This window comes from Ambystoma mexicanum, chromosome 6q, assembly GCF_040938575.1.
Source record: "Ambystoma mexicanum isolate Mex_15411 chromosome 6q, UKY_AmexF1_1, whole genome shotgun sequence".
Lineage (NCBI taxonomy): Eukaryota > Metazoa > Chordata > Amphibia > Caudata > Ambystomatidae > Ambystoma > Ambystoma mexicanum.
Window position 1 is genome coordinate 136,695,572 of NC_090937.1, and position 26,259 is coordinate 136,721,830.

Below are 26,259 nucleotides of genomic sequence, written 5' to 3' on the forward strand. Positions count from 1 at the left end.
CTGCTGGGTGCAGACCCTAATTGATTCTCAGCCTCCTTTCACTTGGTTCACTGTGGCTTTTTAGGGTGATGGTCTTTCACCCGTGAGTCCCTCTCGTCTGGGCACAAACTCTTCTCAAATCTTAGCCTCCCTCCACCGGGTTCACTATGGCTCTTCTCATTCACCAATCTTAATTTCTTTTTAAACAGTTCCAGTGGACATCCCTCTGCCAAGTTCACCATTGTCAACACATTGTTTCTTGGAACTTTAGACTTTGCCCCCTCCTCATCAGCATCCCTCTGCCATGTTTACTCTGGCCAACTTTTACCACACAGTTCACTAAGGTACTTTCAGACGTTGTCCCTTTCCATTAGCATCCCTCTGCTGGGTTCAGTCTTGCCAACTTCACATTCACATCAGCTTTCAATGTCAGCGGAATTCACTTCCCTTGCTTTCCCTTGCTTTCTCGCAATGCAGGGTTCACTTCCCTTGCTTTCTCTTCAGTTCTTAGGTCAAAGGCTTTTGAATGTACTGGGGTTTTGCTAGAACTCTTGTATAACCACTTTGAACTGTTTTGACGGCTCTCCTATGGCCTTCCGGTACCATGGTAGCAGGAGTCTCCCTCGCTCCAGCTTATCGGTGTAGGCATGCCCTATGTAATATTGACATCTGCTGCAATTCTGTATAGCTATTGTTCTCAGGCTTACATAGGGGGTCATTCCGAGGTTGGAGGTAAGGGATTACCGGCGCCTGTAAGGGCACCGATGGCGGTAATCCCTTACCTCCGTATTCCGAGTTCCCTTTGCGGGTCCCTCTTTACCTCCTGCTTTTAGCAGGAGTAAATTACAGGAACCGCAAAGTGACCTTGGAGTAAATTACAGCACCGTAATTTACGGTGCCGTAATTACCTCCTTCCCCATTCCCATTGAGCCCTATGGGGGCAGAAATGGGGATGGGGAAGGGCTATGGTGAATGGGGAATTACCGGTCCATCCAACCTTGGAATGGACCGGAAATTACTCCATTCACCATGCCGGTATTCCATGGAGTAAATAGCTCCATGGTTGCCAACCATGGAGCTATTTACTCCATGGTGTAGTCCTAACTCAGAATGAGGGCCAATTTCTTCTGTGAAGGTTTTGCAGGTATGGGCTGGAAAGAGCAAGGTTGTGTCTCTCCTTGGCACCCTCTAGATTCTCGCTGCCTTTCTGCCTCTCTTAAACTGCCGGCCTGGATTAGCTGTCTCGTCATATAGTCTGCCTTGTTCTCTTGCTCCACCGTTTATCCCTCTGGGGAAGGGAAAGAGCGGTCAGGTGTGTGTGCTTCTGATCAGTTGCCTTACTTTGCTTGACCCTTGTAATGGTGTTATTCTGTTCTCTTGCATGTTATGTAAAAGTGTTCAGGTACGAGGAGGATTTTGTTGATTATCAACAGGATAAGGGGGATACCAAGTCTCCCTATGGGTACCCCACTCCCAGTACCCAAGAACTCTCCCACCATGTGACCCTCCCTCGCTTTTCCACCCCCCAGGTTCAGGATCCAAGAGTGATGTCCTTTCCCTGGCCATGTGAGAATAGGATCCAGGGGGATACCAAGTCTCCCTATGGGTACCCCACTCCCAGTACCCAAGAACTCTCCTACCATGTGACCCTCCCTCGCTTCTCCACCCCCAGGTTCAGGATCCAAGAGTGATGTCCTTTCCCTGGCCATGTGAGAATAGGATCCAGGGCTCTTGGAAGTGTGAATACACTCAGGTTTCTCACACATGGCACAGATAACACAGATTAGCTCTCCTTTCTTTTGTCTGTACTTCAGGACCCCTCTGGTCCCATGGAGACATCAAAAATACCTCTTTAAAAAGTGGGGGAAATCAGGTATGATAATAGGCTAAGGGGGAGCAAACCTGACCTGTATATAATTAGAACAACAAAGCTCCCACGCCTAAATTAGGTTTATGGCATGTAGTTCACTGGATGAATTAGGGATCCACACATTAGTGAACGACAATTCAAAAAAAGACAAGTAGAAGTTCAAGGAAAATACAACCTGACTTCATAGAACAATATTATAATAACATAAACAGTTTTTAATAAATAGAGTTCTTAAAATCATCACATAAGAGATAAAGTGTCCAGTGCTCTAAAGTGCATAGCGATGTTTGTCACATCGATACTAATGTGCAAAATGTGCTTCAATTGTACAAAAAACACAATTTCACAGTATCTCTCCTTTAGAGATCTCAATTCAAATGTGCATAAAAATATGAACAGCTTTCAGTTATTCAAGTCTCCATTTTTACAATAGGATTGAACCACTTGATATTACAACAGGTGATACTGCGTTGTTGACAATGAGTACCTCCTGTCTAGTGGTCTGGGTTAGTCAATACCTGAGTTTCACCTATTCGAGATTCTTAAGCTTTTATTGATGCTTTATATTAGTATCTCAAGTTTCCCAACATATTTCGTTCCTCTAATGGTTAGAATTACTATAAGGAACTTCTTCAGGGGTATAGATAAACCGGGGCGTAACAACACCTTAAACCGGTCTTGCAGTGGTCTCTAAGGAAGAACTTGACAAGTTGACGTTGTTGTAGCAGTGCGGATGGTGGTTTGTTGATTCCCAAATTGCAATTCTAATACGTAATTATCTTCACCCTTATGGTTTCAATCCCAAAGGGAATATCCGGGCCAAACCTTAAAGAAACACAGACCACACCTTATTAATACATGTGGTCTCTAAAATACATCAATAATATTAACAATATTGTGATGTATTAGGAGATGCTTACTGTATCTTAGTGTCAGTAAGACCACTCCTCAAAGGCTGTTTGAATGTTCAATGTCAGCGCCTTATGAAGCCCTGTAGATAAACAAAATACAGGACAAATAGTCCCATCGTCTCTCATCGCAAAATATAGGCTGGCTCTCTAATAGTGTCAAAGTAAAGTTTACTGGGAGCGTAAATGGGAGAAAATGACAAAAAAGTCTCGAAGTTAACAGACTTACTTGTGGCCGGCAGCTCACAACTCCATAGTACGAAGTCATAGTCAGTTAGTGCTCTTCTTAATCACAAGTCACAAAGGTATGGCTGGTAGATGAGTCCTAAAACAACAGAGTTTAATTAGCACTGTGTTGGAATACAACAGGGCTCAAGAAAAAGTCCCAAGCAAAAGAAGGCTGTTGCTCAAAACATGTAAAGATTAAGAACAGTCTGAATTCAATATTGCTGCGCGGGATATGTCCCTACGGAGAATATCAAAAACACCACATCAGTAGACTGAAGGTCAGCACAATATACAACCTGGTCCTGATGTGTGCCTTATTGATGGCCACCTCTTGGGGGGCCTGTGGATTGTGCACAGTGTAAGGAACTCATGGTGGCAACCATAAAGACAGACACTTGTGATCACATTTCAAGGGTGTTTATTAAACTGAATGCAGGTTGTAAAACCCCCTAATGTGAACATAAATCTAAAATGGGAGCAAGTGTTGACCATCAAATGAGAAATAAGGCAGTCCTAGTGGCGTTGTGTCAAATAAAAGGCCCTAGACTAAGTAAAACTTATTGCCAATCCTTACAACTAATACAAAAAGGGTTTGTGTTCACAAATAATATGTCAGGATGCGGTAGCCTGTGTCTTCCTTCCCCACGTTTTGATCACGGGATAAGGTGGGACTTCTGAGCACAGAACACTTCTCGAGCTTACCCCAGCACAAGACGACAGTTCTTGTTTCAACTTCTCAGAAGCTTTGACGTCCAATTCTCTTTTCAACAAAAGCCCCTTGCCTTCAAGAGTCAGTAAAATAACAAATACAAAGTTCCTTTTCACATATTCTTTGGGTGATGGATTCGCCCTTAACTCCCCCTCTTCCAGGCGCTGACACTACACAAATCCTATTCCATAAATCAAATAAACAGTCTCCTTTCCTTGGGTATTTGGGTGATGACTTTCACCCCAGGATCCCCCTCTTCTGGGCAAAAATCCCTAGAATGCTTTTTACTGACAACAGGACCTCATATAACTATGTTCTCTCACTTTCGAGGGCCTGTTAGGTTCTGACATATAAAAATAAAAGTTCAAATCAAAAAGGTTCTTCTCTTAATTCAGGTGATAGCTCTAAATCCCTGGATGCCCCTCTCTGGGCGCAGACCCTTCTCGATTCTCAGCCTCCCTCCACCGGGTTCACTGTGGCTTTTTCGGGTGATGGTCTTTCACCTGTGGGTCCCTCTCATCTGGACACAGACCCTTCTCAAATCTTAGCCTCCCTCCACCGGGTTCGCTATAGCTCTTCTCATTCACCAATCTTAATTTCTTTTTAAACAGTTCCAGTGGACATCCCTCTACCAGGTTACACCATTTTCAACACACTGTTTCTTGCAACTTTTGACTTTGCCCCCTCCTCATCAGCATCCCTCTGCCGTGTTTACTCTGGCCAACTTTAACCACACAGTTCACTAAGGTACTTTTCAACTTTGTCCTTTTCCATTAGCATCCTTTTCCATTAGCATCCCTCTGCTGGGTTCACTCTTGCCAATTTCACATTCACATCTGCTTTCAATGTCGGCGGGATTCCCTTCCCTTGCTTTCCCTTGCTTTCCCACAATGCAGGGTTCACTTCCCTTGCTTTCTCTTCAGTTCTTAGGTCAAAGGCTTTTGAATGTACTGGAATTTTGCTAGAACTCTTGTATGACCACTTTAAACTGTCTTGACAGCTCTCCTATGGCCTTCTGGTATCTTGAGTCAAGGCCGGTACCATGGTAGCAGGAGTCTCCCTCACTCCAGCTTATCGGTGTAGGCATGCCCTATGTACTATTGACATCTGCTGCAATTCTGTATAGCTATTGTTCTCGGGCTTACATTTTCTTCTGTGAAGGTTTTGCGGGTCTGGCCTGGAAAGAGCAAGGTTGTGTCTCTCCATGGCACCCTCTCGATTCTCGCTTCTTTTCTTCATCTCTTAAACTGGCGGGCTGGATTAGCTGTCTTGTCATATAGTCTGCCTTGCTCATACTGTGCTCTCTTGTTCCACCTTTTATCCAGGTGGGGAAGGGTAAGAGCAGTCAGGTGTGTGTGCTTCTGATCAGTTGCCTTACTTTGCTTGACCCTTGTATTGGTGTTATTCTGTTCTCTTGCATGTTGTGCAAAGGTGTTCATGTCCTAAAAGAGTGAGGGGCAGTGTTTTTGAATGTCCTACGTGGTAGGATGGGGAAAAGGTGTTGAAGAAAAGGGGATACTGCATCTCACCCGTCAGTGTCCCTCTCCCACTCCTCGAGGTCCCTCTATCCAGGTGATCCTCCCTCCGTAGTCCACCCCCAGGAACTAGATCCAAAAGCGATGATTGTGTCCTGGCCATGTGGATGACAGATCCCCGGGGTTTAGCCAGGGAGGCACCTTCAGGTTTCTCACAACAGACATCATCAACCATGCAAGTTGGGGGTATCCCGAGTCACCTGCATGGGCAAAGGTCAGAGGTGTCAGTTATGGTGCATTGAGGATGTGTGGCATTTTACATGGCATATCGATGGACACTCTCTTAATGCAGTTATGGGGCATTGTTGTATAACATGGTTTTTCATTCCAGAAATTGAATGATGTGTGATATACTATGGGGGTATAGGTCTATTATCACTCTGAGAACCCTGTGCTCACAACTCACAACCACCAGTTTTTACATTCATGGCCTGTGATAGGATTTAGAATGTCCATGTTGTCTGCGTTGACTTTTGGAAGAGCTGTAAAGGTTGTGCCCTGTTTAGCTTTGTTATTGTTGTGCATGTTTAAGGTTTCTGCGTTCCTGCTGTTATGGGTTTGCATGCATGGTTTTCAGCTTACATGCCATCACTGTCTGCCAGTGTTGCATTGTCATTGTTCAGTGGTGGACTGTGCTATTGGCTGTGTAGGTATGTGTTCCCTATGCATTGTGGTACCCTTATTTCACTCTTTTGGGATTTCTTACTTCTTTGAGCAAATGTGTTACTGACATACTACTGCATTGTCCTGCAGGGCTTAGTTATGTGGGTTATTTAGTTTATGCGGGTTGAGAGGTCAGTTCCTGCATGTACAAGGCCTTGACAGGGCATGCATTGATTAGTAGGTGTAATGGTCCCCACCCCACACCCTTCAAATAGCATTTCACTTGTGATGCAAGATGATGTGTGTGATGGCACTTGTACTTAACCAGTATCCATGTCTCTTGCCCTCTGTGGCTCTCCATGTACGCATGCAGTATGCTGTACCACAGGACAATGGCATTGTGGGTGGAACAAGGAGAGCAAGTGCAGCATTGTGTAACGGTGACCTCAGCATTGCAGGTCACCTGTACATTAATAGATTGATGCTGCTTCCTGTTGCTTTATAGGCCTCCGGCTTTGTGGGGGGAAAACAACGCCACAAGTGCAGTCCAGAGCAGCAATAACACTGTACTGGGTGGGTTCCTGAGTAAAAGCATGCCTTTGTTGCATTTATCTGTGCCATGATGTTGGGCAGGTAGATATCCTATGGTGCATGACACAGGAGTGCTCCCAGCACCTGCCAAAGCACAACTGAAAAGGTGAGTTGAGAAATGTCATGGAGCATGCCCACAATGTGCTGGTAGGTGCCATTTGCTAGATAATTCAGCACCAACACAAGCCTCTGCCAGGGGGTAAAGCAGTTCTGATATTGATCCTGATCTGGATGTCATCATGGATCAGGGAGAATAGCTCTGTAAAGGTCTCCCTCTGCAGCCGCTACAGAGCTATCAGCTGGACATTTGTTAATTCCCTGGGTGAGGGCCTATACTGGGGTTTGCGTGCTTGCTTTGCATGGCGTCTCCTCCTCCTCCTCCTCTCTTCTCCATGTGCTCTGTGTTGCTGTTTCTACCTTTGCACCTCATTGTAGAGCAGAAGGAGCTGCATATCCCAGTTTGCAACTGCTATTGGCAGCATGGGGTTGGAACATCCGTTTAGGGCAGGCGTGGGCCTTATCTACCTATTGGGTGTACCTCTGGTTTCATTTTCTTCACCTGTATACATATACCTCCAGTATGAGATACCCCTAGTATTCCCCCAATAAGCTGAATATTTTCTACTGTTAACCGGCTTACCAGACCAAGCCAACTCTTCAACCTCATGGTGTCCGCTTTCCCCATTTCTTGGCAAATTGCTTTGATTTTTCAATTTTACCTTGCAACCATAACATCCCTTTAACACATTGTTTTACTGGTTTTCATGAGTTTTTATTACTGAAAAAGTCTGGAAAACATATTGTGGGTCTTTTGGTGTTGGAAGGAGGGTCTGGGAAGAGTGGGGAGTGGAAAAAAGAGCATATGGGGCTCTTTCTTTAGGTGGAAGAAGAGCGTACGGGTGGCGCGGTAGTCCGCGGACACTGCAGTAGTCCACGTACACTGCAGTAGTCGATGGGCAGAGTCTTGGCCGGACAGCTTAAAACACACATTTGGGGTCATTTGGTGACTGAAAGAGGGTTTTTGCGAACAGCTTGGGTTCTTTTTTGACTGAATGAGGGCTTGGGCAGACAGCTGGATTTTTTGGTGAATAAAAGAGGGCTTGGATGGACAGCTTGAGACACACATGTGGGGTTATTTTGTGACTGCAAGAGGGCTTGGCCAGGGTAAGGAGTGGAATCAAGTTGATATGGGGATATTTTGATAGGTCAAAAATAGGGTTGGGGGTTCTTTGCGATATCTGCGGACGTTAATTTAGAGGTTCAGGGTGAGTTGTGGTGTGGTGGTTGTAGCCAGTGGCGAGATTCTTGGGTGCATGGCTGTATTATAGTTCTGAAGGGTATTTTTTAAACAGTTCGATACCTGTTGGTGTATTCTAACTATTTTGCTATTCAAAAGTAGCATTGCAGTACTATGGATTCAGTTAGATACAAGTTGGTGTATTCTAACTGTTGTTAGTTCTACAGGTCAGTGACTAAACTTTAGTGGACCCTCATCATCAGTACATTCAAAGTACTATGTTTAAAACAACATTACTGGATGTTCTGTGCAGTTGTTTCTGTTGGCATAATCATTGGGTCATTTGGAGAAAAGAAAAACTATACAGAATTAAAGAAACCCTACTACATTGATGTGAGTTTAACTTTCACTATTTGTTTGAAGTGTGCAGTACTCAAGGGAATGTTTAAAGTGCACTAACTGTTGATAGTTTCACAGGTCAGTGACTACATTTAGGTATAAAGGATGTTAAGTGGGCATCCATTAGATTTGCTGGTGATCTTTGTTTTAGAGTAACAGAAGTGTTGTTCGATTTAAGCCAACAACATCGTTTTTTAATGTATGCAATATAGTGACCTGCAGTGGTTGTGGTACCAGTGTGGTAGATTATGGCTACTTTTGTGAAGGTTTTCTTGCCAAGAGATACTTTCCTGTGTGTGAAGCTAGTAAGATTGGTTGTTTTTGGTACCATCTGCTTTGTATCTTAAAAGCATTAGTATCAGCTATTGACTATGTGAGTTTATGTGCAAGGTGGAACTATTGTCTGAATTGCAAAAGTGCATAATATGGCATGATTTGCATTTTGCACCAGCTGATGAAATGGAATGGATTCACAATTTGGTGTAGATACATACACAAATCATTCAGTAGGTATGCCCTCTTGTGAAACATGGTTGCAGAGACCACATGTATGTTTCCACATGTATGAAATCTGGAAGATTCCATGTATAGGTATGTTTTTGGTTTCCAGTACTTGCAGTAAGTACATTAGAAATTCTTGTGGATCTTCCTTTGTGTTTATGCTGAATTTTACCATTGCTGTAAAGTAGCACAATTCTTGCCTTAGTCCTAAGACAGGATTATTTATGGTATTTCTATGAAGGACAAGCATTTGCAAACACAACTGGTCTGAGCCGTTCAAGTAAATGTTTTGAACAATTGGTGGCAATTGGAATAGAAGATTAGTTGCTACATTTGCATTGCAATTTAAACCGGTTGTGCTGGAAAACGTAAATGGACCAGAGAGTTCTGTCTCTGTGCTATTTGCTGGACCGCCACTTGTTTTTTTCGAAGAAATATCTCCCTTTATATTTGCTGATGGATGTGCAGTTTTGTGTATACTAGATAGGTGTGTGGTTGTACTGCTTGATGGAGTAGCAGTTTTTTTTGTTTCTTTGGTGGTATTCTTGGGTGATCTCTTATACGTTTTGTTTACATTCCTTTTCTTTTCAAAACTTTACCTTTTTGATTAACATGGTTCATGTCTAGATGGGGTGTGCAGAATGAACACAGCCTGTTGTATTCTAGGGTGCACGGAATGTTAGCCCTGACTTTGTTTTCTTCAAAATTGACTAGAGCTAGTCCTTTGAGTGTACGTAGATGTGAAAGTGCTACATAACTCATACCTTCTTTAAAGACTATGCTGCTAATGTCAATCAATGCTTGATCTAGGCTTAGACCTTGCAATTTGTGAATAGTGACTGCATATGCAAGAGACAAAGATAATTGTTCTCTGCATGCAGCCATGTCTTTGAAAAGAAGTAATCGTGCTGTTGAGCGTACTATGCTTGTAACTTCTGAAAGTTTGCTAAAGTGGATGTTGACAAACTGAATGTTGTTGTCATATGGATACGTCTGGAAGCCAACAACTGTACCAATTGCTCCTTTGACTAAACCTTGCTCCACGTCAATGGTATGTTTTAGAATTACTCTACAGTTAAATACAACATTAACTTTTTCGCTAAACCAGCTGTGTTGGAGATACATTTGTCTAAGCTATTTAGTCATGCTGTTGCTTGTTGACACATAGGGAGTGTCATGCTGTGCACTTCCAGTTTGTCTGTGGAGCTAATATGCACTATTGGTTGCATATCTTTTTCCTAGGGTTGGCATTAAGGACATACATTTTACATTTGTTTGTGCTAATTGTTCATGAAATCAGGAGCAGATATGTTACGCCCATATAGCTCATGGATGAGTCTACTATATATGATGGATTGTGCATCTTTAGGAAGACAACCAGTTCTAATGCTTTTAAAAATGATGTTAGCATAGGTGAGTACTGCAGACTGACACATGTTTTAAGTTAGTTCTCTGTATTGGAAATGTTGCCAAGGATTTACATTTCCTATGCTGCCAAGTGTGTTGCAGCACTGTTTGTGTCCTAAGGTTTCAAAAATAGGTTTATCTTTCACTGGTGTTAATTGTAGAAGATCTCCAAAAACAATAATGTGTTTTCCTCCAAAGAGTTCTTCGTAGTCTGTTTTAAGGAGTTCTTTGAATCTGCCGTGAATTAAAGTTAACATTAGGTTGGAAACCATGCTTTCCTTATCTATTAGGATCATTTTCATTTGTTTCAGAATTCTGCATACTTCAGTAGCTGCTTCTGCTGATAGTTTGTAGTACTCTAATTTGTTTTTGGTGTTCTACAGGAAAGAGCAGTAGTCGGTGTAAAATAACACCTCCTATGTTGTAGCCAGCTAAACCTTTGGGGCTGTTACATCAGCTGAATGCGTGTTGTTTGTTAGGTTTTTGAGAAATTTGCTATTGATTTTAATTCAGAATGTTTTTCCAGAACCAGAGTCACCAGATACATAGAGGAGCAGAGGTTTGAATTTTGACATCTGCAAGTTTTACTTTCATGCTTTAGCTGTGAATTCAGCACTGACAAGTTTTCCTCTGATTGTTCATATTGATACATGGTGTTTTCTACCTCAGTCATAACTATTTCTGCTTCATTTAGAATGAGTGGCTTTCCAAGTAGTTCTTGGCTTCCTGTAAGGGAAGGTTGACTGCCCTCAGGAGTATCTTCATTTAGTTGTCCTTGAACTTCTTCCTCTTGTTGCCATTCATTGTCCAACATGTTTTTGTACTGCTTAAAATTGACATGTGTTATACTGCTTTCATTTGCATTGAATGCAGCTTCAAATGAGTCAAGGTTACCTAATAAATCCCCTTCTTTTCTCCATGGTTTAAAAAGTTGCAGTAGTGCCATGTAGTAAAGTTCTCTATGTTGAGGAGTTTTAAATGATAATGTTATATGATTAATTAGGCTGGTTTGTTTAGTTAGACAAGGCTTCCTTCACAAGCTGAGACTACATATTTTGGACATTTTTCATCTGTTTTTGCATTATTTTTGTAGGAGAAATTATGGGGTATGTGGAACAGGCACATGTTTTCCAAAGCAGTACTTCTGTATGGGTATAATGTGTCGACTAAATAGTTGTTTTAAATGTCATGGCTGTTGGTATCATTTATGGCTATTGTTTCTATTTCTTGGTAGGATTTCAGCACTCTTTTTCTGGATGCAGCTGTACCAAGACTTAGCAAGACTATCGGCCTCATCACAATACCTCTTGACTGGTGGGTGGTAATGCAAATACAGTTGGGCAGTATCCCAATCGGGATATGGTCAACTAGTGATGAGGCTATATGTGCTCAGATTTGCCATATAAGGCTGTGGCTGTTAAACGGTATGCAGCTTAGTAGCATCCACATTCTCTATGGGACAGCATTTTTATGCCACAGCTGCACAATTTTTGTGACAGTGTTTTGTCAGATGATATGTCAGAGCAGAGGTCTTTTAGCTCTGTTATTTCAGATTTGGTTAGATAGGCTGTGACATATCTTGTAACAGCAGTGGAATTGTCTGCAATATATTGGGCATCATTACAAGTTGGACGGTAACCATGCCGGTGCTACCAGCAGGTTGCTTCCAGACTTGCAATATTAAACAGCACTGGGGGATTACGACCCAGGCGTTCTGGGAAGTCAGGCACCGGTAAATGTTAATCCCCATTCCAATTTGAGTGCCATAGGACTCATGAGAATGGGGACCACGGAAGCACTCGAACCGTGAGTAACGGTGCCGGTGCTTCTGTTAAACTCTGGGGGCAGGTGCCATTCCGCTCCATCAGGTATGACCCTGGCGGGCAGAATGGCACCCGCCCACCCACTCTCTGTTGTTTCCAGACAGACAAACTTGTAATGAGGCCCACTGTATGTCTATATTTTCATTCCACAAGAGGGAAATGTTTGCATTGTAATCATTGATGTACTGTGAAGCTCTGCTTTTTTAATTCTGTATGTGCTTTTAGGCGATTTGCCTTTCCAGTGTGTCTAACAGAAGACATAAAGCTGTTTACCTGTCCTTTGGCTGAAACTGGTCTGGGGAAACCAAAGCAACATTTGGTGTAGTATTTATCTTTGTTTTTATATCTGCATTGGCAGTATTTGACACACTTATGTTTATGGAAGCGTAAAATTTGTGTACGTATCTCAGTATGTGTGGTTTCTGAAGGGATTTCACAGGATATGTATTTGTGAACAAACTGCAAAACAGTGACATCACTCTCATGACCACATTTATGAGCAACTTTTATCCACAAAAACATGTGGATGTGTGGTGCTCCTCTGGATTGATATTCTTTTCTCCAAAGAAGTGTTGAACTTCTCCGAGGGGATGGATATGTTTATCACAGATGAAGTGCAGCATGGCAATAAAGCAGTCGTGAAAGTATCTTTATACATTTACAGGGTCAAGCGAACAGAGTTCTCCTAGTGTTTTTATGTCTATTCCTTCTTTATTTTGGTTTGCTATGCATAAAAAATTGTGCAAGTCATCCCATGCATATTCTGCACAACTTAAAGTAACAAACAATGTGGGTGGGCCGAGATACCTTAGAATACACTGTACATCAGCATGACGTTGTAACCAGTATTCCTTTGTATCACACATGTTTGCCATGAGGTTTTTGATACTTGACTGCAAAACTTGATCTTTGTTGTTTATCTTCTGAAGTAGTTGGGTAGCAGACATGTTTAAAAAATTAGAGTCTGTTTTTAATGTGTGTGCAACTCCGTAACATAGAGTTGCTAGTTAACTTTCAAACAGGAGGTGAATATGTTTTCTATATTTTGTCTGAATCTGGGGTCTTCAGAATACATTTGTAAAGAGGGATATTCTGATACTGTCATTTGTGTGGATCTTTCATCATATCTTCCTCCTTTTCCTGTTGGAACAAGTAGAGGAAAGGCTTGTGCTTCTAAACCTTTCTCCCATATGCTGATTTGAGATCCATTGGCTTGATGTATTTGATATGTTTCTAATACATCGGCTATGGTGTCTTTGGAGTGTAGTTTGTGAATTGTATACTGGTTGAAAATATTGACTGCAATAAGAGGATTTACACATTCAAATTGGCCAGTTCTCTTTGATGTTTATATCTTTGTAGTACTCATTGTTTTCTTGTAGATATTGTAGGGCTTTTCTAACTTTGTTTATGCCTACTAGTTGTTGCCAATGTATGTGTCTTATGTTGATACATCATCAACTAGGATAATCAAAGATTGATCTATTGGCTGTTGCACTCCTAGAGTTTCTACATTTTTGTTAAGATCTACTGGCAAATATACTACTTTGCCACAAATGCCTTTTAATAATACAGAAGGAGGCAATGTGGCTGTTTTGGGTTCAAGGCGTATTATAGCTTGAAATGGGTGAACTGTTTGGATTACAATGCTCTCATACAAATTAAGCTGTTGCATAGGTTTTGAAAGTGGGAATATATCCAAGTTATTAGTGACAGCACATTATGGCATTTGGTAATTATCAAGCTTTGTATTGCAGTATATGCAAATTATTGAGGGTCACTTATTTTGTATTTATTTTCTGTTATAAGATATAAAGCTAATTGGAACCATTGGGATTCCTCATTGTCCTCGATTTTGTAAGTCCTATCTACAATGTTTGTGCTCTTTCTATAAAGGGATCTGCATCAACACACACATACTTGGTTTGGTACTTTAGCAGATGTGCTTTTAAACTTAGCTATTTCTTTTGTGTGTGCGTTTGTTGGAAGATTGGTGTTTGTAAGGTTTTCGCTAATTGTTAGGGAGAATTTGCCTAAATTGCTGATTTCCCTTACCTAATGAGTCCCTCAGCAGCTTTGCTGGATTTCTAGGGTTTATTTTTTTTTCACCTGGTAAGAGTGTGAGTCTTTTTCCCACTCTCACATGTGTTTTGCTGTGTGTGTTTTCACTTTTTGTGTGGTCCTGGGCACTGGAGCCTCACCTACTCCATGGCCTCACATTTTTCATGTGTATTACACAGCACCTTCACTGCAGTGGCACAGGGTTGTCTTTTAGACTTCCCACTGACTCTATTTTCTGGAGCTGACTACTGTCCCCTAGAAAAGTTAAAGTTGCCATTAACTTTATGTTAGTCACTTTAAACCACAGACCCAGTACACCCCTTCTTACATGGAGTACTGGAAAGGGTTAATTCTTATCCCTTTTTGTCTGTGTCTCTTGGAGCATTGTTTTGCTCCTTTTACATCAAGACTTGGCTGGTGGCAGTGGTAACTACCCTAACTTTTCTACCGCAGTTATCTTATATAACCACGGTATTGTTTTAGGCTACTATATAAGCCTCAAACATAAACCCGCTTGACCAAATACATTTTATTTTGGCTCTGGCTGGGTATATTCACCATTTCTTTTTGTCAAAGTGTTTCTTGTGTTTTATTCTGCACGCCAAACCGGGGATGATTCCTTTGTTCACCGTCTTTTCGCGGGCTTCTGCACAGAAACCCTCCTTAAGGCGCCTGAACGTCTGGGTAGGCAGGATGTGAGGGAGGGATCTTCGGACCCCTGTATGGGTTCCCTTGGTAACCCAAGTCACACTCCTTTTTTATTGGCTGAGGGGACTGTCCTTGTCAGGAAAGCCACCCTGCTGTGTGATTGACAGCGAGGCTGTATGAATTGGGAAAACTGCATAAAAAGCAAGTCTCTGGGACTGGAAAGGTAGAGTCGCCACTGGTACAAAAGAACCAATGAGGAGCTGATGGAAGAGGACCCCTACAATGACTGAACCTCCCGGTGAAGCCCTGCTGCAGGTCCGAATCTTCAGAATCCGACGAAAGAGAAGATCCTTCAAGAAACTTCTTCCCTTGAGCTGGTGGGACCAACCAGTTCCCCAAACTGCAAGCCAGGACCCCTCCTCTGGTCGAATTTGCTGTACAGAGCTACAGTGTGCTGGATAGCCAGGAAGGTCAGACCCTGCTTGGGTTTTAAGGAGCGCACCTTTTATTTTTTGCTTTGCTCTGTTGCTGGTTTCTTCCTTGGGTAGTGCAGAACCATCCAGTCTTCCTACTTCTTGTCAGTCCGACAGTCACTTCAGGAACTGTGAGCCTGCAGGAACTACCAGGAACATCCACCTCAGCTACAGCTTGCTCTCCGTTTTAAGGTACAGTGCAAATCCGGTTGTTCATTTCATTCAGTCGCAGTGAGTGTTTGAAATCTTTCTCCAATCCGAGGGCCTGTCTTTCTCTTCTCTTTGAACTAACTTTTCTATCAACCAACCTCGTCCGAAATCCATGACACGAACTTTACTGCGAACTACCCTGAACCGTGTGATCTTGAGCAAAAGACTTTTGTCCCATTGATTTTGGCCTTACGTCTTTTCTACCTGATTCAATCACTGTAGTTCCTCTTGTTCAATTGCCCTGAATACTTACCTGTTGGTGTGATTTTATTTCTATTAACTTTGTCTTTCCCTCCCTTTTAAATTGCCATTTTGCTCCCACTTCATTTTGTGAGCTTAACTTGTCTGGAATTTAAGGGAAGTTGTGTGGTGTATTAAGGGTTTGATTTTTTAGACTGCTTATAATAGTGTAATGTTATACAACTGAAGAGTGAAATAAATGTATATTCTTTTACTTGAAAACCTTCAGTCAGTGTTACCTGAATCATACTAATTGCTGTCCTTTGTGTAACTATTTGATACTGCTCAATTACTCTTGAGATAAGTCTGGCTGCTCAGCCATCACTACCGCTTTACTGTGTAGTACAGGCTTGTACCAAAGGGGAATTTGTACTGTCACTTGCAGTCTTAATTTTGTGTGGTGTTCCCAAAGGGTACTGCATATAATTCTGCCTAACACTGGTTTACAGGGGTGAGCATCAAAGTATAGAAATTACACTTAGAGTGCTGCTCTTACCTTGGATCAACTAACCACAAGGCTAACATCACTAAAAAGCAATATTAATAATGTCTGATATCGGAAAGCCACAGTCAGGAGACCCTGCTGAGTTACACTGCTGATTATTTAAGAAACATGCTTAAAGAAAGTTAACTCTCTGCCAAAGGCAAAAAGATTGAATTAGTTGAAAAGTTGTTAAAGAACCAAAGTCTGGAGAGTGGGTCTGAAATACCTGACTCTCTAGCAAATGTGGAAAGTATTGAGGAAGATAATATGTCTGTCAATGATGAGTTGGAAGCGATAGATGTGTCTCTTAATGTAAGCCTCTCTGCCCCTTGCTTGCTCAGCAACCTCAGCCCTTGTCCACTAGGACCCCCACAGGTCCTACACTTAGTTCTGAATACATTCCTCTAGAGAAAATGAGGCTTGAGCTGGAATTCAAACGTTTAAATGCTCAAACTGAACAAAACCAACATGAACTTAAACTCAGAGAAATGGAGTTGAATCATGAACTAGAAATGAAAATATTGGCCCTCATTACGACCCTGGCGGAATCCGAAAAACGATGGCGGAAATGTAATACCGCCATCGAATACCGCCCGTTGCGATCATGACCCGTCACCGTAAAGTACGATGCCATTAGCGACACCGTAGTGAACGCCAACGCTAACTGCACCAAGTACGCGCACGCGCGCCGTGCAAGACCGCAATATCCGCCATGGCGCAACGGTACGCGAATGCTGACCCCAGCGGACATTCACTTAACGCCATCAAGCTGGACGGAAAGTACCATTCCGCCATGGCGAGAACTACGGCATCGCGAACCAACCGTAAATGGCCCTACTGAGTGCCTGTACTCCACTCCCTGGCCACATTGCACAACTCCCCGTAGGCGCAATGTAGTCACACCATGCAACCAGTGAAATGTACAAGTCACCCATGCATGCCAACGAACAAATGCATGCAGGGGCCCCAAGTGCCCTGTGAGTGGCCATCCACATTTGGCAACACACCATTGCCGTACTGATGCAGCACAGGCATCTGAAGGTGCAAGTACACCAAAATGAACTGAAAATCCCATGAGACAAAACAACAACAGACCCCCATCGCTTGCCACCAGTGTAAATCAACATTCAAAGCAGTAACCTGAGGGAGACTGCACCAGCCCTGTACACTTGCCAGTAGTCAAACCAACCATCAGCATAAGCACGTACCACACAACTGTACCCAGAAGCCGGAACCCAATGCAGATCACCTCACAATACATCGCGCCACAAATCGGAATATGCCACATTACTAGCAAAGAATAACGCTACACGGTTAATATCTGAATATAAATTTAATGCACATCAAAATCACCAAGCCCATACAGCCATTTGAACATAAACTCCCAAATGATCATCATTACTGTGGGCTGCATCCGCAATAAATGACCAGCTTCCCCTTGTGTAACGCCCTGTACCTTCATGGTACACAGGGGCTACATCAACGTCCAAAAAGGCAACGTGGAAGCGCCTAGGACCGCAGAGCCGTCACATGAAGTAGGCACTAGTCCGGCTGGAAGCTAGGTATGCTGCACCTAGCCACTAGTACTGCGTAAGGGCATGTGGGCCATTGGCGATCGTCCCATAAGATCGTAATGGTGCTCCACTGATTAACTCGAAGCTGCAGGTGTCGACTGTAGAAGCCATCTGCAAGAGTGGCGTACAGATGGCAGCGGCAGAAGGGGAGGAGATACCTGTCACCCAAATGAAAAAAATAAAAGTATGGGCATCTGACCTTCATATGTATTACTCACTTCATTCAACACACCAAACCTACAACCATATGCATGCTAGCCCACTCATAAGGATCAATTGCACCCAAAAATCACTTGCAAATCATAACGACATGAATCGAGGTGAATACACTATTACAAACGAGTGTCTGTGTGCATGCGCCTGTCAGAACAGCATCCATCAGATGGGATCATCAACGTGCATAGACACAAGTGATTGAAGGCGCGTCGAGACAGGGAGGGTTCAACAAGGGCAGACAGACGATGGTCCCACTATGGCAGCCTTGCATCACATAGCGCAGGGGAAGGGGATAGATTCCAAATAGCCATGTACATGGCAGACTCCCAATTAAATCATCTGTCCATGCATCCATTCATCATTCCCTCATCCCGGTATGAAAACGCCTGAATATTCACTCACATAACATTCGAAATTTCCATTGAGTCTGTGCGTAATGCAGTCTTCAAAATCCACTGTGCTCCTGCCCGGATTCCTTGTGTAGTGAAGTCACATGTATTTGGGAACGTCCTGCCTTATCGTCCACTACGCTATAGCGCATCCCATTCAAATCATATCAATCATTGCATTCTCATCATGGGCCCTGTCCCAAGGACATTCAACAATAGAACGTTACATTTCCAGTCAGACCTGTGGGCGTCTCCACGCCGCTAGTTGAAAACCGAAAGCGCTGTCCTTCGAATTCCTAATTTGCAACATCACGTCGAAAAGGCATCTGTGAACGCTTGTATTCACAAATACATCTATGTAGTGCGGCTGTGTGTGAAAATGGTAACTTGCCTCAATCACTGATGGGACTCCCCGCCCGTCGGTGAACGTCGGTACACTGCTGCATGAGGGTCCACCGTTGATCGAGCACTACATTCCACTGACCCTTCACAAGTCTGCTCGCGAATGCAAATATAGTATGTGCAACAATGGGACCATAGCAGAATTAACATATAAACCAATATTTCACTGACATCGGGATTAAGAACATGAATGCAAATGCAAGATGCCATGCGTCGAATTGCAGCGCCGTGTGCGGGACGTGTTAGCACGAAAGGCATTGCAGCTGACACAGGTGGAATGAATCACCACAGGTGAAGGCTATACAGCCTGAAAACACATAAATTGCACACCCAACCCCCTCCCCCAACCACACCCACTCCAGAATGCTACCGGCAGGACTAGCGATGTTGGGCCTGGGGGACCTGATTGCACTGCAAGTACTCCAACTCCAAGAAGAAGACGAATGCCAACTACTACAACAACCAGCCGCACAGAGGAGACGCAGGAGGAGGAGGAGGAGGAGGAGGGCAAGGCATGGCCAGCAAGCCCCACCAGCACAGCCACTACCACCACGCAGGCAGCCCGCAAAACCACGCCTCCGAGCTAATCCGTTCAACCTCACAGCTGAGCAGATCCACACCCTCTACCGTTTGGACCGGGACACCATAACCGCCATTGTCGACATGACACACGCTGACCTTGTCAGCATGATAGATAGCCCAACCGCCATCCCACCCCTACTGAAGGTGGTGTCTGTACTCCACTTCCTGGCCACAGGCACCTACCAGCACACAGTCGGACAGTTGCATGGCATTTCACAGCCACTATTCTCACGGACACTATTCCAAGTGCTTGATGCCCTCCTGAAGCACTCAGACGACTACATCACTTTACCACACTCGGAGCAGGAGATTACAAACACAAAAGTTGGATTCCATGCACTTGGCGGCATACCGGGTTGCATTGGTGCCATCGACTGCACCCATGTGGAATTGGTTGTCCCACATGCCATGGAGGCCCAGTACCGCAACCGGAAACAATATCATTCTATCAATGTACAAATGGTGTGTGACTCCAACAGGATCTTTACACATTGTTGTGCCCGATTCCCAGGATCAACCCATGATTCTATGGTCTTGCGGAACTCTAGAATACCACGCTACATGGAGCGACACGCAGGGCACCGATCCTGGCTACTCGGTGAGTCTCATTTAATGCATGAGTATGTGGGGTAGGTGATGCGTGAATGACCTGGCAGGAAGGGGGGGGGTGCGTACGTAGCAATGACATTCTACGAACATCCTTTGTTGTCCACATACAGGTGATGCCGGGTATCCACTGAAGAGATGGCTCCTTACACCAATCCGGAACCCACAGGACCAGCATGAGGAGGACTACAACCATGCCCACTCACGTACCCGTGTGGTCATAGAACAGGCATTCGGCCTACTGAAGGCTCGTTTCCGCTGCCTCAGCAGGTCTGGCGGGGCACTCCTGTACCGCCATGAGAAGGTTGCAAAGATGGTCATGGCATGTGTCATGCTACACAACATGTGCGTACGTAGGAATGTGGCCATGCCCCCCGACGCAGAACTGCAAGCACCTGAAGATGGTCATGATGAGGGTGGGGATGTGGCAGCACCTCAAGGGGTCCGCGAGGCACCGGAGGCCCGTGAATTACGTCAGAATATCATAGATGCATGCTTCTAGCACTCACGCCTGGTGGCTGTTACATGGACATGGGACTTGTGGCACTGTGTGTGTCTGGAACATGCACAATGTGGACTGTACGCCAAGATAGGCCTCGTACACAGAGATCAATGTCCACACATCTCATTGGATTAATATGAAGAATTGTATTGCAGATGTGAAATGACATTACACACCCAATCGACCCGCCACCCAATGAAGCACAACACACCCCCTCCACCCTCCTACCTCCCCCCCGAACACTAGTGTCCAATGACGCTCATTGTCAGTGGGCAGACGCTATTGCAAACCCCCTCTCCGGTTATCAGGGGCACCCCTGCCTGTGGAGCGCCGGTTCCTCCCAGATCTACGTTGGGGGCTGCCCTGGACGGAACTTGCAACGGATGATGTCTCTGCCTGCTCACGTCCATGCATGTCCCTAAGGGTTTGTGAGAGCTCAGTGAGCACACGGCGCACAGCGGCAAGTTCACCACATACGTCTTTGGACGTCGCATGCAGTTCCCCCCTCAGGCTCTCGGTGCTTCTCTCCATTTGTCCCCTCAGGCTCTCAGTGCTTCTCTCCATTTGTCCCCTCAGGCTCTCTGTACTTCGCTCCATTACTGCCCTAAGTGTCTCAGTAGATGTTTCAATGGCTGCCTTAGAACCCCCACATTCAGCAGCATGCTCCTTGAGGAGCGTGGCCAGTTGCTGCTGTTGCACAATCATCTGCTCGAGGGACTGTTGCCTCTGCTGGGCCATGCCCATTTGCGGTAGTGTCACAGAGGGGCTGGACGCCTCATGTTGCCTTGCCACAGGCCTTGTGGGGGTTGGCCAGTCGTCGTCTTGTGGGTGCCCCTGCGTGGTTTCCTCATGGTGTACGGGATGATACAAACAGGGGGATTGAGACAGGTCATGGATGGGTCCTACTTCGCCAGCACCGTTTTCTGTGTCGGAGCATGTTGGCATGAATGCAGTGTCACCTAGGGTGCTGCTGCCACCAGAAGCAGTGCCTTCTGTGGCATCAATTGGGGGGACCTGTGGTGCTGCTGTTGTGGACATGCTGGCTGCTGGGGTGCCTGTTGGAGTCCCCTCCAGTGTGCTGCCACTCGATTTGTGCTGCTGCCGTGTCTTGATCCGTGCAGCTGAGGTGGAGGGTCTTTGGCCGTTGGTCTTGGCCCTCTTTGCGGGTGTGCTGGTAGGGGTGTCTTGAAGCTCGTCGTTGGAATCGGACCCTGTGGTGGAGTAAAGGAGGGCGAGCGTTATTTATGGGTCTGTGGTAATTGTAATGGCAATTGTATCACATGCATTGGGGTGGTACCTGGGGGTGATTTGGGTCAGGGCCTTGGAGGTGGTCTCATTTTTGTGTGGATTGGGGATGCAGTTATTTTGCAGTCTGCAGTTAGGGTGTGCATGCTGCACATGTAGAGTGTGTTTTTGGGACTTTTAAATATTTATTTATTTAATCTGACTTTTAAGGGGCGCTGTCATGGCAATGTATGTGGTCGTTCTCCTGGACATGTGTTTCTATTGCACTATGGGGACACATGGTACTTCACATGGTTGGTAATTGTGGATTTGCCATAGTTTTATTTGGGCCACCTACCTGATTCTTCGGATGTCTGCACTCCTTTCTCCATCCCTCCGACTCCCTCTATGCTCTCCATTCCAATGGTGGAGGCACAGATTTCTTCCCAGGGGGTCAACTTGATGGGTGATTCCGATCCTCCCCCGGTAGCTGTGGCAATGTTCCGGTTGGCAGAGAGTATGCTCCGGACGCGTATCCGTAGGTCGTCCCATTGCTTTCTGCATTGCTGTGGGTTGCGGGGTGCGGTCCCCACCGCACTTATCCGCTGTGCCACCAGGGCCCATATGGCCTTCTTGTTCGCAAGTGCCGTCCTCGTCATTTGCGTCGAGAAGACGACGGCAGCATTCTCCTGGAGGGTCTCTGTGAGCACGGTGAGTTCCTCATGGGAGAAGTGGACCTGCCGCTTGCGATCGCACGCTTTTTTAGCAACTTTTGACATATTTATTTTTTTAACTGGGGTGGCTAACGGGTTGGGATGTGTCTCAGGGTCGGATTTTTAATGGTTGTGTTGGGATTCTGATTTTATAGGTGTACGGCGTGCTGTTTCCCGTTCCGGCCCCATGTTTTTACTTCCATTTCCGTATATTTACGGTGACCGTAATTTGCGCTGACCGCTCATTACGGTGACCGCTAAGATGGGTGGCGGAATTGCACCTAGGGCGACGTACGACGGCGGTAAGGGGCGTTTTGGGGTCATTTCCGCCATCGCGGACTTTGCACTTCCGCCATGGCGTAATGCTCGTGCCCGATGGGTCAGAATTGGCCGCACTTTCCTCCATCGTGCAGTGGCGGAAACGCTATTTACGCTATGGCGGTCATGTCAGTTACTTTCCGCCTGGGTCGTAATGAGGGCCAATGAAGTGAGAAATATGCTGAAAATGCTTTTAATTCCCTTCAGGAGGTTCAGGGTGAGTGGTATCTAGTTAATATTAGTTCAGGCTTACTCTAGCAATGATTCAGGGATGGTTCTTAGGAGGCAAACGAAATTTTTAGCAAGGAAAGAAATGACTGCTGATGGTTACACGAGGCTGGAAGTATAAGGAGTAGCAAGTCGTTTCTATGTTCGTTGAAAAGCTAAGATTCTAAGCTTTCAGAGGAAAGTTAAACCAAGTTTCGAGCCCAAACGGTTCCAAAGATATGAACGATTTTGTAAAGGTCGTTTTTCAAATTTAAAGTAACTCAAATTGACAGGTGACAGCTTTTAAAAATGACAGGTGACAGCTATGCGGCTGCAGAATTGACAAGTGACGGTTAGGAGGCAGTTCTACTTAGATTAAATAGATTGAATTATATCACTGGAAACTAAGAGATTTGGTTTCACACCGTCCTAGTTGTACTCACAATGTATTTGGAAGGTCTAGGTCTCACGGATCGGGTCAAGATGGCTTCGGTTCTGGTTTTGCCCCGGACGGTCTCTGCGCACAGCGTCTGGTCTCTGCTCTGCTGGTCTGGTCTGACACTGCTCCTGGCCCGGCTCCTGGATCTCTGAAGAATTTAGCTAACATGTCACTTTTTTGTTCCCAGTTTAAGTCTATTACGATTTTTACATACACATTAAATAATTACTTCCTTCAAGTCATTTCAGAGTATAGTTTTACATTGTATCCACCTCTTAGCAAGTCTTTCCTTGGTCTGGTTTTGTTTTATTTGTTCAGTTTTACACACAAGTCTGGTGGTTTTAAAACGCCGGCTTTCTGATAGTGGTGAGTACTGGTAATGTAACCATTTTTGGGATTTAAGAAAATGAATTCCCCACAGTTCTAGGTTGCTTTTGGCAATCAGCATTGCCATTCCCAATGGTTTCAGGCTACTGTGTGGGTAGCCCAATGGTGGTTTTAGGCAGTGCCCTCCTGTGCTCACAACCTAGGCAAAAATGGGTGGCACCCTATTCTTCATGCATTTCCCTGTGCATTTTCTGGGAAGTTCTGGGCATCATGAATGTTTTCCATGCCAGTACTGCACAGTTTTCCTATTCTGGCGTACATGTGGGCTTTTTGGCCATCTTGGATTTTCTAAGCCCACAGCACCAAATGTTGCAGCATGATAGCTCAAACGTGGGGCAGGACACCCAACAAAGCCCCCCCGCGTGACTGCACTTTGAATTTGAGTCGATGGGGAGTCGGGTGCACAGAAGGTTATGACCCACGCACTGGTATGTCCGCATAATCTTCTTCCAATTCTGCAAATGGCACAGTTCAGCATCTTTTCCTCCATCCGGTACTGATCGATCGGTTCTCCTCGCCGGTCCTGATGGGAATATTGGGCGGTACCCCGGGCCCCTTAGGTCTCTGCTCCCGGTCTCCGGATCGTCCTCCTTGGCCAGTCTCCAGGTTTTCTTTCTATTAGGACGACAAAGGAAAAGCGGCAATACCTATTCATGGACATTTCTCCCCCACCATTGATATAGTGGGGTGGCATATATATTTTAGAACTCAACAGATATGAACATGCACAATTTTTTAAATTAAGAGACAGGAACACATAAACTTGAGAAATATAGAATTTGATAGGCTATATGTAGGATCTTTTAGCGTTGGAATTGAATTACTCTGGAGCGGTACCCTCTGGGATTACAGAGGACTCCTCCAGTTGCTGCAAAGTGTGTCTGGGATGGCAACACTTCAACTGGTTTATGTGGACCCACTTGTCTTCCCCCTCTGCCAAACCGCCTTTGGGGATGCGGGTCTTGTAGGCCACAGGGGAGATCTTGTCTATAATTTCAAACGGTCCCTTCCATGTAGGCAAAAATTTTCGCTGTTTGGCCTGGTTCCTTTGGAAATTGTATAGATAGACCCGATGCCCCACCTGATATTCCTTCCTGGAAGTTTTCAGGTCATAGTGGGTCTTCATACTCTCGGCTAATCTTTCTAGATTCCGCTGAGCATAGGCAAAAGCATGTTGAAGGTGTTTCCTTAAATTCTCCACATACTCATGAGTTGTGGAGGCATTTATCAACGTTTGCTCTTGGGTTCTGTAGAGCAAATGCTGGGGAAGCACCATCTTGCGTCCAGTCACCAACTCAAATGGTGACATTTTGGTTGCAGATGAAGGGGTAGATCTGATGGCCATTAGGAACAGAGGTAATCGGATATCCCAACTTGGCCCAGAATCTGCCACAAACTTTTTTAAGATGCTCACAATTGTCCGGTTGTAGCATTCCACTGCTCCAGAAGAAGCTGGCCTGTAAGCAATGTGTAGCTTTCTCTTGACCCCCAGTATTTCCCACATCTTTGTCATCACATCACTGGTGAAGTGGCTACCTCTGTCTGACTCAATCCTTTGAGGTAGACCAAAACGGGAAAAGATGTGGTTAATCATCAGGACAGCTGCAGTTTCTGCCTTGCAGTTTGGGGCTGGGAGACATTCCACCCACTTGGTAAACAAGCATGTAAAGGTCAACATGTACTTGTTTCCTCTAGACGAGCGAATCACTGAGGCTACAAAGTCGATTTGCAAATCTGACCATGGCAGTGTCATTCCCCTCTTTTGGAGAGGTGCCCGGTGTGTGAGAGATGATGGCTGAAAATGTGCACACACAAGACACCCCTTCAAGTATTGGTCGAGGTCCTGCCCCATGTGTGGTCAGTATGCAACCTCTCTTAAAATTTCCAGTGTTGTGTGAAACTCCCTATGACCGGCGGTGGCCGCATCATGGGCGTGACTTAACATCAGGCTTCGGAATAAGGTAGGAACCACCCACTGATCGTAGCCAGCTTTGGATTTCCTTACCAGTAAACCGTCTAGGATTCAGAACATTTTTGGACATTTCATCAACACTTAGGTCCTCTTTCCCAATGTAATCGGTATCCGTCAGGGGAAAGTTCTCAGGGTCCTCAAGGTGTTGGTAAAACTTACCAATAATTGGATCCCCCTTCTGAGCTGTAATTAAATCAGCATCAGGGGTCTCCTTACTCCATTTTGCAGTTGAAAGATCATTGTGAGCATTTGTCTGGGACCTAGTGATAGCAGTGACCTGGATTTCCCCCAACAAGGACTCTATTTCGATTAGATCCCCTTGGATGGCCCCGGTTTTGGCCAGCTGATCAGCTAAGTCATTTCCAGTTTTGTCTGGTCCCTCTACTTTGGAATGACCCTTGATCTTTTTCCAGTAAATGGTCATCCCATTTGATGTGACCAGATCATTCCCATGTTTCAGGGGTTTGTTATTAGCGCATAACATGCCTCTGGTTTTCCAGTTGACCAGGTGCTCCACGAACCCGTTCCGTACATAATCCGAATCTGTGATTATGACCAGTTCGTGGAGTTGATGCTGGACAGCAGTGAGGATGGCCTGATGCACAGCCATCAATTCTGGCAGCTGACTACTTCGGGGACCAATTTTGTATCCAGCGGAGGGTTCTGGGAACTCCTTCACCCATGCATTCCCTACGCCGGCCACCAGTTCTTTCTCCCCGTTGTTGTCAACATGGTACGAGCATCCATCCACATAGACAGTGGGCATTCCCTCACACTTGTCCTCTTCAAAGACTTTGTGTGGGGAATTAAGGTATGCCTCCG